We start from the raw sequence: 12,149 nt of genomic DNA, 5'->3' as shown, positions 1-12,149 counted from the left end.
CTTTTAATCAACCAGAAAGTATTGAAACTGCTTTCCTGAGTATCTCTCCATGTGAAATCCCACCAAGCCTGAGGGAGAGCATTGTGGTCTTTGTCGTAAAAGATCTTATGGTTTAAGAAAAGGGACAAGTACCATCACAAGGGACCTGGAAGAGATGCTGAAATGTTTTCAAAACATCTGCTTCATTTCACTGATACGGAACAAGAAGCTTCAAGACTCAGGCTCAGAAAGGCCAAGAGAGTGTCTCTAAGTGTTAGATCCTTGGCTCAAAGCTGTGATTTTTGTAAGCATAATCTGCCCGTTACGTTGAGAGGGCCAGCTCTAATATCAGAGGAAGGAGAGTTGGACCCTTCATAATCATAACAACCAGGTGCAATAACAAAGTATTCCTTGGGCTGGACCAGAGCAGACACTATAGTTAATTTGCAACGTCTTCACTTATTGCTCAGTATCGAAATCAATTAAAAGTATGAGTTCTAATCTAAAACTCATTTTTCAGCTTCCCCTGTCAGTTTTGTCTGGAGAGGGTGAGCTGCAAATAGAATTACCATGTGCAGTTCCAGAATATCCCACTAAAGGAATGCAGTGGGCCCCTCAGCCTCTTTCTCCAGTTTGATCAGAGCCCTCTGTGTGACCAGCTAAATCAACTCAAAGATCTGCCTCCCAAGCACATGTTTCTTCCTTTGTTCTAATTTTCTATGCCACATAATCTCTTTTCCACTTTGGAATCCTCTTCATCCTTGACGTCCCAGCACAAGAACAAGCGTTACCTCCTTCAAAAGTCTTTGTCTGACAACACCAACCTTCAGGAAGGATTCTTCTCTATAAACACATATGTGTCTGTTAAGTCACTTCAGTCGTGTCTGACTCTTTGCAACCCTATGGACTGTAGCCCACCAGCCTCCTCTGTCCGTGGGATTCTCCAGGCAAGAATACTGGAGTGGGTTGCCATACCCTGCTCCAGGGGATCTTCCCAATCCAGGGACTGAAGCTGCATCTCTTAAGTCATCTGCATTGGCAGGCAGGTTCTTTACCACTAGTGCCACCTGGGAAGCCCATAGACATGTATAGCATTTGCTAATTGTATCACCTATGTCCAGCTAAAGGCCTGGAGCCTATTCACCTGAATGTTTTAGAGCCTGTAACTGCCCCTTAGGATCCTCCGTAGAACTCTAGCCCTTTGCAGAACAGTCTCTGTGTGTGTGTGTGTGTGTGTGTGTGTGTGTGTGTGTGTAGTGGTAAGATAGAGGAGAACAGGCAGAAAAAATATTCATTAGTATGGAAAAAGTTGGCTTAAAGCTCAACATTCAGAAAATGAAGATCATGGCATCTGGTCCCATCACTTCATGACAAATAGATGGGGAAACAGTGTCAGACTTTATTTTTATAGACTCCAAAAATCACTGCAGATGGTGACTGCAGCCATGAAATTAAAAGACGCTTACTCCTTGGAAGGAAAGTTATGACCAACCTAGATAGAATATTGAAAAGCAGAGACATCACTTTGCCAACAAAGGTCCGTCTAGTCAAGGCTATGGTTTTTCCAGTGGTCATGTATGGATGTGAGAGTTGAACTGTGAAGAAGGCTGAGCACCGAAGAATTGATGCTTTTGAACTGTGGTGTTGGAGAAGACTCTTGAGAGTCCCTTGGACTGCAAGGAGATCCAACCAGTCCATTCTGAAGGAGATCAGCCCTGGGATTTCTTTGGAAAGAATGATGCTAAAGCTGAAACTCCAATACTGTGGCCACCTCATGGGAAGAGTTGACTCATTGGAAAAGACTCTGATGCTGGGAGGGATTGGGGTCAGGAGGAGAAGGGGATGACAGAGGATGAGATGGCTGGATGGCATCACTGACTCGATGGACGTGAGTCTGAGTGAACTCTGGGAGTTGGTGATGGACAGGGAGGCCTGGCGTGCTGCGATTCATGGGGTCACAAAGAGTTGGACACGACTGAGCAACTGAACTTAACTGAACTGACTGAGTGTGGATAACAGAAAGTGACCAGAGAAGCACTGTGTATGCATGCTGAGTTCCTCCGTCATGCCCAGCTCTTTGTGACCACATGGACTGTAGCCCATCAGGCTCCTCTGTCCATGGGATTTTCCAGGCAAGAATACTGGAGTGGGTTGCAATTTTGTCTTCTAGGGGTCTTCCTGATCAAACCCACATCTCCTGCATTGCAGGCAGATTCTTTTCCACTGAGCATCCTTGGAAGTGCTGTAAAGTCAATCAAAATCATTCATTTATAGGAAAACATTTACCTGGTGTCTGAAGGTACAAAAGTATATGTGTTCTGTGAACTACTCTGTGAAGACAAAAGAAAATACAAATATAAGCCTATCAGTTTTTACCCAAAGCCTGAACTAAACTTCTGTGGGAAACTAAGATTATTGGGTACACATATATAAAATTAGCATGAATCAAAGACTTTATCTAATACATTATTTAATGAAGGAACTGGAAAAAATTATAATCTGTTTAGATGAAAAGTCAAAGAACCACAAATGTACATGGAATAAAAAATATTAACATGAGTTTGCAAAAAAAAAAAAAATGTTTTCCATAGGGCATAATCAACTTCATTGCACTGCTGCTGCTACTGCTGCTAAGTTGCTTCAGTCATGTCTGACTCTGTGGGACCCCATAGCTGGCAGCCCACCAGGCTCCGCTGTCCCTAGCATTCTCCAGGCAAGAACACTGGAGTGGGTTGCCGTTTCATTGCACTGGACACAGGTAATTAGCTTTTATCTAGGTAAAGTTATTTGTGTTGCTCTCAGTTTTCTGCAAACTACCTTCTACTTTCAGAATTATAAAGCAACCTAATCAAAGACAGAAGATTACAACATGATTTTTTTTGTTTGCTTTGTTCAGTCACTAAGTTGTGTCCAATTCTTTGCCACCCCATGGACTACAGGACACCAGGCTTCCCTGTCCTTCACTGTCTCCCTGAGTTTGCTTAAATTCATGTCCATTTTGTTGATGATGTTATCTAACCATCTTATCCACTTATCGTTTCCTTTGGCCTTCAATCTTTCCGAGCATCAGGATCTTTTCCAGTGAGTTAGTTCTTCACATCAGGGGGCCAAAATATTGGAGCTTCAGCTTCAGCATCAGTCCTTTCAATGAATATTCATGGTTGATTTCCTTTAGGATTGACTGGTTTGACTTCCTGGCAGGCCAAGGAACACTCAGGAGTCTTCTCCAGCACAGTTCAAAAGCATCAGTTCTTTCATGCTCAACCATCTATATGGTACAACTTTCACATCTGTACACAACCTGATAGAATCAGATAATCCCTAGATGACGCATCATTTCATGGTAAGGATATTCATTAATCTCTTTAATTCATTCTAAAGAATTAAATTGCTGATTTCACTCATCTCCCCAACACACTTCATTCAACCTTCTCTCAGTCATTTCTAGCTGTTGTTTGTCCAAAACATCTCCTCAAAAAAGCATCTCTTTCTTACCTCCCAGGACTTACACATGCTCTTCCCCTGCCCTTGATACTCTTCCTTCTCCTCTGGCCTATCTTCCCCTACCTAACTCTCCTACTCATCTCTTTCCTTCCTAGTGTCATTTCCCAATTCTCTTCCTCAAGTAAGCCTACTCGATCTCCTGAGTAAGAGAGGGCCCCCCGCCCCCGCCATCACACCACATTCCTAACACTGTCTAATGCTAGATGCTTGCTTGGTTTATCACTGTAAGCTTAACGTAGACAGAGGCAAGGTCTCAATTTATTTCCTGGTTGAGTAAAATAAGAAAAGAAAACAAACCAAAAAAATTAAGAAACAAATGAATTAAGCTTTCACATTCTCATGTGTAATCAGGGAAAAGATCCCTGCTCTGCCCTCTCTAAAGATCAGGATAGAGTGACTACCCTGATGGTTAAGAATTCAGGCAAAGAACAACTCCAGGCTAACATTTTCCTATGAATGAACGATTCTGATCAGCTTTACAGTGCTTCTAAGGTGGCTCAGTGGTAAAGAATCTGCCTGCAATGCAAGAGAGGTGAGTTTGATCCCTGCATCAGGAAGATCCCCTGGAAGAGAAAATGGCAACCCACTCCAGTGCAGGGGACATGGGTTTGATCCCTGATCAGAGAACTGAGATCCCACCTGCCATGGGGCAACTACGACTGTCAGCTCAGTTCAGATCAGTCGCTCAGTCATATTCGACTCTTTGCGACCCCATGAACTGCAGCACGCCAGGCCTCCCTGTCCATCACCAACTCCCGGAGTTCACTTAAACTCACATCCATTGAGTCAGTGATGCCATCCAGCCATCTCATCCTCTGTCGTCCCCTTCCCCTCCTGCCCCCAATCCCTCCCAGCATCAGAGTCTTTTCCAATGAGTCAACTCTTCGAATGAGGTGGCCAAAGTATTGGAGTTTCAGCTTTAGCATCATTCCTTCCAAAGAACACCCAGGACTGATCTCCTTTAGAATGGACTGGTTGCATCTTCTTGGAGTCCAAGGGACTCTCAAGAGTCTTCTCCAACACCACAGTTCAAAAGCATCAATTCTTCGGTGCTCAGCTTTCTTCATAGTCCAACTCTCACATCCATACATGACTACTGGAAAACCATAGCCTTGACTGTACACCACAACAAAAGATCCTTCATTCTGGAACTAAAATAAATGTTTAAAAGTATCAGGATAAACATGAAGTGAGACCTATAGACAAAGACAAATGAGCCTGGCAAATAAAAGGCTCTTGTTTTGTTTCTCACTGTAAGAAAATTTCTTTAGCAATTTCCATCTATGACAGCCTTCTTTGCTCATGAGATAAGGTTCCAAACAGTCAGTGATAACAATCGTAATAGAAAGAATATTTAGAAGTTGCTTTAAAATAAAATTGATCCATAGGAAAAAAAATGGACATTTCAGGGAGCGTTAGAAAAAGTAAAAGTTAAAATAAAAAACACAAACATGAGGTCGGGCTGTATTTGTGAGCAAGGCTGTCAGTTAATTCAGTAAATATTTTTTTCCTATTGAGAATTATTTTGGAGTATTTAGGGAGGAGCCTGATAATGAGTTGTTTATTATGATCTAAAAGCACATGCAAAATGCAGTCACCTAATTAAGGAAGAATAAATAATAGCCCATCATCAGAGCCTCCCATCTACCTGAACCCCAATCCCACATCCGGCCTTGCCTGAGACACTTGAAAGCTATCAATTTACTGCATGAACCATATGACGCTCATACAGAAGTCAAAGCTACTGACTCTTTAAAGTGTACTAATTATCCCACAATTTTGAAAGTGAGACCATATGGAAGCTGTTTTCCTTGTGTTTCTGATTCAAAGACAAAAGACATGAAACTGAACAAGGATTTTCTATATTCTATGTTCCTTGCAAATGCTACTCAAAGTTCACCGAATTCACAAAATAAAAAATGTCTAATCTCCTCCTGGTCAAAGGCTGTCTGGAATTCAAGTCCTTTTCTCAAGTCTTTTTATTTCAAGTGTCTTTTCTCCGTCTGAGCTGTGACTACTCCTACCAAGATGAGTACAGCTAAATTAAAAATGAACTCTTCTGACCGTTCAATTAGTTGTTGAGGCAACACAATGTGAGCAGCTGGTGAGATGCTTTAATTTGTCTTCCCAAACCCAATAGATGCACCGGTGGTCTAAGGACAAGCAGCTAATGACACAGAGCCTGTCTTCAGTGGACATGGCAGTGAGAATCCCAGGCAGGGAAGAGAAGATTTTGAAGGATGAGGAGAGACCATATCAGACAAGAGGGCTCTTCCTTATTTATCTTATCTGAAGCCAGAACTCAGTCTCTGGCTTCCAGATGGAAACAGCTTAGGACCTGGGACCAAAGTCAGCTCTATTAAATGAGGCTGTCATTTGTAGAAGCACCTAAATCTAAGACTAATACTGAGTTACTTTGAAAACTGAACCATTCATATGATTCAGCAACCTCACTCTTGGGTATAAATCTGGAAAAAATAAAAACTCTAATTTGTAAAGTTAGTATACCCCACTTCTGGGCATATATCCAGATAAAACTATAATTCAAAAAGTTAGTGTCCATAGCAGCACTATTTACAATGATGAAGACATGGAAACAATCCAAGTGCACATCAACAGATGACTGGCTTAAGAAAACGTGTTTTTACATGTGGCTTCCCTGGAAACTCAGATGGTAAAGAATCCACCTGCAATACAGAGACCCAGGTTTGATCCCTGGGTCAGGAAGATCCCCTGGAGAAGGGAATGTCTACCCACTCCAGTATTCTTGCCTGGAGAATTCCATGGACAGAGGAGCCTGACAGGCTACAGTCCAAGGACTTGCAAAGAGTCAGACATGACTGAAAGACTTTCACTTACTCACTCATACATATACATGTGTGTGTATACATACACACATACATATGTATAATGGAGTATTACTCAGTCATAAAAAATGAATGGAATCTTGCCATTTTTAGCAACATGAGTGGACCTAGAGAATATTATACTTGGTGAAGTAAGTTAGAACAAAGACAAATATCATATGATATCATTTGCATGTTCAAAATAAAATATGATACAAATGAACTTATTTACAACACAGAAACATACTCATGGACATAGAAAACAAACTGAGACTTATCAAAGGGGATAGTGGTGGGGGGAGGGGGAGGGAGATAAGTTACGTGTTTACGTTTAGTGGATGCAAACTACTATATATAAAACAGATAAACAACAAACTCCTTTTGTATAGTATAGGAAATTATATAGTCCATAGGGTTGCAAAGAGTCAGACACTACTGAAGCGACTTAGCACAGCAGAGTATATGTATATATATATATATATAACCACTTTTGCTGTATGTCTAAAACTAACACAATATTATCAATCAACTATACTTCAGTAAACAAGCAAGCAAACAAAAACTGAACCAGACTATAGGAGCATAGAGTTGAGCTTATTCAGAAATGTGCTGTGCTTAGTCATTCAGTCATGTCTGATTCTTTGCAACACTATGGACTGTAGCCCACCAGGCTCCTCTGTCCATGGGGATTCTCCAGGCAAGAAAGCTAGAGTGGGTTGCCATGCCCTCCTCCAGGGACCTTCCCAACCTAGGGATTGAAGCCAGGTCTCCCACATTGCAGGTGGATTCTTTACTATAAGAGCCTCTTGATGAAAGTGAAAGAGGAGAGTGAAAAAGTTGGCTTAAAACTTAACATTCAGAAAATGAATATCATGGCATCTGGTCCCATCACTTCATGGCAAATAGATGGGGAAACAGTGACAAACTTTATTTTGGGGGGCTCCAAAATCACTGCAGATGGTGGCTGCAGCCATGAAATTAAAAGACACTTCCTCCTTGGAAGAAAAGATACTTACTCCTATGACCAACCTAGACAGCATATTAAAAAGTAGAAAGTAGAGACAATTACTTTGCCTACAAAGGTCCATCTAGTCAAAGCTATGGTTTTTCCAGTGGTAATATATGGATATGAGAATTGGACTATAAAGAAAGCTGAGCACCAAAGAATTGATGCTTTTGAACTGTGGTGTTGGAGAAGACTCTTGAGAATCCCTCTCTCAAGGAGATCCAACCAGTCCATCCTAAAGGAAATCAGTTCTGAATATTCATTGGAAGGGCTGATGCTGAAGCTGAAACTTCAGTACTTTGGCCACCTGATACAGACAGATGACTCATTGGAAAAGACCGTGATGCTGGAAAAGATTGAAGGTGAGAGGAGAAGGGAATGACAGAGGATGAGATGGTTGGCCGGTATCACTGACTCAATGGATGTACGTTTGAGTAAACTCTGGGAGTTGGTGATGGACAGGGAGGCCTGGTGTGCTGCAATCCATAGGGTCAAAAAGAACTGGACACGAGTGAATGACTGAACTGAACTGAGATGTTTAGGTACTATTACATTATTAACAGAATTTTTATTCTTTTGCCTTTGTGCATGAACTTTGTCCTCACTAGCATACACTTGCTTGGAGGCAAAAATGAGAACTTGTCCCAGACAGAATGCAAAGAGAAGGAACAAGGCAACATGATATGTGAGCTTTGTCATGCAAAAACAGGATTGGGCACTAAAGTGAAGGCCCTGCAAGCCAGGCAAGGGTCTTGAGAGTAAGTTTCCAAATCTTTACTTCTCCTTTGGTCTATGAACAAGACTGTCTATAGGCTCCATTGTCATCATGTTCTCTAGCAATGCAAAGAGAGATCCTTTCACCTCTAGCAGCAAGGGTGGGAAGCCAGCCATTTCATGAGAAACAGAAAGGATGTGAGTACAGTGTACAGTGGAATTGTGTCCCCACAAAAGATAAGCTGAGGTTCTCACCTCCAGAGATAGCCTGTGAATGTGACTTTATGTGGAAATAGTCTCTACAGATGAATCCAGTTAAGATGATGTCATAATCCCATATGACTGGGTCTTTATAAATAAACAGCCATATGAAGACACAAACACAGAAGAACGCCATGTGAAGACACACAGACACAGGGAGGACGCCGTGACAGTGGAAGCAGAGACTAATGTGGCTTATCTACAAGCTGATGATTGCTCACCAGCAGCAAAAGCTAAAAGAGACAAGGAAGGAGTCTCCCAGGAGGACAGCTCTGATGACACCTTGGTTTGGACTTTGGACCTCCAGAACTATGAGGCAATTCATCTCTGTTGCTTCGTGCAACCCAATCTATGGTAACTTTTTAGCGGAGCCCTAGGAAATTAACACAGGTACTATGGATGACAGAAAAAGGATGAAAGCAAGAGGTGAATATCTGCATCCTTATTTCCCACTCTAGGTTTCTGCCTGAATGATGTGGGAAAATCAGGTAACCGGGATAGGAGTAGAGGGCCTCTCACCAAACTTCTCTGAGAACTTGGAAGAAGGCTACCTCAAAAGTCATGGGGTTCTCCAGGCAAGAATACTGGAGAGGGTGGCCATTTCCTTCTCCAGTGGACCATGTTTTGTCAGAGCTCTTCACTGTGACCTGTCTTGGATAGCCCTGCACAGCATGGCTTGTAACTTCACTGAGTTGCTTATGCAAGCCCTTTTGCCACAACAAGGCTGTGTTCCAATTGATTTTGAACTGTGTGCTGGAGAAGACCCTTGAGAGTCCCTTGGACTCCAAGGAGATCAAACCAGTCAATCCTAAAAGAAACCAACCCTGAATATTCATTGGATGACTGATGCTGAAGTTGAAGCTCCAGTTTTTGGCCACCTTAGGTGAAGTCCAAAATCAATGTGTCAGCAGAGCAGTGCTCCCTCTGGAGACTCCTTCCTTGTCTCTTAGCTTATGGTGTTTGTGAGCCAACTCATCGGAAAAGACCCTGGTGCTGGAAAAGTTGGAAGTCAAAAGAAGAATCGGGAGGCAGAAGATGAGATGGACAGTACCACCAGCTCAATGGATGTGAAGTTGAGCAAACTCCAGGAGATAGTGAAGGAGAGAGGATCCTAGACTGCTGCAGTCCATGGGGTTGCAAAGAGTTGGACACGACTTACCGACTGAACAACAACAATACCTAACAGGTGCCCTGTAACAGAGACTTCACAGGCGGTACATCAGGAAAGAATCTACCTGCTGATGTAGGAGACTCAGGCTGGAAGAGACTCAGGCCTGGCAAGAGAAACCTGGTGGTACAGTGTGTCTGATAGGGGAACCCAAGAGGCTTAACTTTCCCAAGGCTCCTGTTGGTGTCTCTGTCTCATTCCTAACATCCAGAAAATGCTGGAAGCTATAGTACTTTATGTTAGAATCCCTCATTTATGGTCTTATTTATCTCCTCTTCCCAGTCTTATAGATTTGTTTTGAATGGGTTGGGAATTCAACTTCTGATTTTCCAGTGAGATAACCATTTACTAGTTGGTTAAACAGTGATTGCTTTTTATCATGACAACATTGCAATTGACAGAAGCAGGTATATAAACTGCATTTGTGGTATCAAGCCTGGGTGACTGAATGAATAGTCAAATCGTTAACAAAAATTGGTATGCCAGAAAAAGCAATCATTGTTTAATCACTCTTTGCAATTGGCATACCAATTTTTGTTAATGATACGACTATTCGTTCAGTCACCCAGGCTTGATACCACAAATCCAGTTTATGCACCTGCCTCTGTCGATTGCAGTGTTGTCACGATAGTTCTTCAATGTGTTAAATACCCTATCAACCCTTCTGAGATCAGCTTCTTGTCTGCTTTACTCATTCAAGAAATAAATAAAATTAATGCTTAGTAAGCAGGAGTCATCTTTCTAGGTATTTGAGGTTTAAAAATGAGTGCAATGGAAATGATATCAGCTTCCATAGAGCTTTTACAGTCTATTAACAAGACTAGAGGGAGAAGGCAACGGCAACCCACTCCAGTACTCTTGCCTGGAAAATCCCATGGACGGAGGAGCCTGGTAGGCTGCAGTCCATGGGGTCGCACAGAGTCAGACACGACTGAAACAACTTAGCAGCAGCAACAAGACTAGAAATAAATGAAATGATTATCCAGATAGATTTCTATCTGAAACTGTCATAAGTGCTGTGAAAAGAAACTTCAGGGTTCTGTGAGAGATTGTAATAGGGCAACTGACCTAGTCTGGGCAGTAGCCAAGAAAACCTTGCCTGAGGAAGTGACATTTGATACCACATCCAATGAGAGAGCAGGAGTTACCTGGGTGTAGGTAGGTGGTAAGACAGTGGGAGCTCATGGTAGGAAGCTATGTAACTGAACTTACTTACAAAACCAAAACATACCTACAGACCTGGAAAACAAACTTATGGTTACTGAAGGGGAAATGTGGGGGAGGGGATGAATTAGGAGTTTGAGGTAATCAATAAGGACCAATTGTATAGCACAGGGAACTCTACTCAGTATTCAGTAATAACCTACTTGTGAAAAGAATCTGAAAAAAGAAGGGATATATATGTATCTATAACTGAGTCACTTGCTGTACATCTGAAACTAACACATTTTTAATCGACTACAATCCAATATAAAATAAAAATTAAATTAAAAAAAAAGAAGCTTATATAAAGCCTGAAGGAAGAGTGAGCATGGGAGGAACCTGAAAACAGACAACAGGATATCAGGGGAGAAGGCTATAAGAGTAACAGTAAATGACTCTGGAAGGTCCACTGGGTGGTTCCATCTGGAAGACCACAGCCTCCAATCATCTGACTTCCCTGTCAGGTTCCTTTGCTGACTTCGCTTCCCAAGAGATGGGAAGGGTCAACATTAGAGATGATCTCATCTCCATTCAGTGATCCTCAGCTTGGCTGTGTGTGGGCATCACCTGAGGCACTGTCTGACATCCTGGTGCTGGGTCTCAACCCAGAGTCCCATGAAATGCATTTGGTTACACTCTGGGCATTTCAGTTTGTAAACTTTCTTCAGGTGATTCTAGTAATCAGTCAAGACTGAAAACCACCATGATACCTGGATGGTTAGCTACATGATGGCAAGGCTCTTCTTTTTTTCCCATCTCTTAACATCCCTCACCCCTGCCCTCATATTTAGAATAGTATCTGATGTAATGCTTATTTAAGAAAGGAATGGAGGAGGGAAGGAGCCAAGGAAGGGAGGGAGGGAAATGAATGAACATTTCAAAATATATGCCCCCATATATAAATGGAAGTTTCCATTTATACTTCTATCTCTAAGTAAAATAGCTTGCCCTTGCATCTAGTTTGATATAAAGCCTACTGTCTTGTAGCTATGGCTTCCCAGGTGGCACAGTGGTAGAGAATCTGCCTGCCAATGCAGAAGACACAAGAAATGTGAGTTCGATCCCTGGGTCAGGAAGATCCTCTAGAGAATGAAATGGCAGCCCACTCCAATATAACTGCCTGGAAAATTCTATGAACAGAGGAGCCTGGGGGGCTACAGTCCATGGCTGTAAAGAGTCAGACATGATGGAATGAGCACGCATGAACACTGTAGTTACAGGATCTCCCTCTCCTTCTGTTTCTCTCTGTTTCTATCTCTGTCTCTGTCTCTCTCTCTATCTACCACACCCTAGGGGTTGGATGTGCTCATGGTTACCCACCTGAATATAACTCACAGCTTCCTTGGCAGATTGTCTGAATCTTGTGACAATCCACTGACCAATAGAATGTCATCTGAAATTACATATGCAAGTTAAAGTTAAGTCCTCAGAGACAAACCAGGTTGCGTTTCACCTTCCCTTTTCCCCT

General features: G+C 42.2%; 1 long non-coding RNA gene across 3 annotated transcripts in view; it reads right to left on the bottom strand.

The window, feature by feature from the left end:
• Positions 1-12,149, bottom strand: part of LOC133249853 (uncharacterized) — a 65,340-nt gene that overhangs the window by 14,456 nt on the left and 38,735 nt on the right. For 2 of the 3 annotated variants that reach the window (XR_009737123.1, XR_009737125.1), the window contains exons 6-7: positions 12,002-12,074; positions 2,266-2,309 (exon numbers count right to left, since the gene is read on the bottom strand). The exons of the other annotated variant lie outside the window; for it this stretch is intronic. This is a non-coding gene — a long non-coding RNA (uncharacterized LOC133249853). The remainder of the gene's footprint in view (positions 1-2,265; positions 2,310-12,001; positions 12,075-12,149) is intronic. 3 annotated transcript variants of the gene reach the window in all.

Source organism: Bos javanicus, chromosome 6 (genome assembly GCF_032452875.1).
Source record: "Bos javanicus breed banteng chromosome 6, ARS-OSU_banteng_1.0, whole genome shotgun sequence".
Classification (NCBI taxonomy): domain Eukaryota; kingdom Metazoa; phylum Chordata; class Mammalia; order Artiodactyla; family Bovidae; genus Bos; species Bos javanicus.
This window is presented reverse-complemented; position numbering and strand designations above follow the sequence as displayed.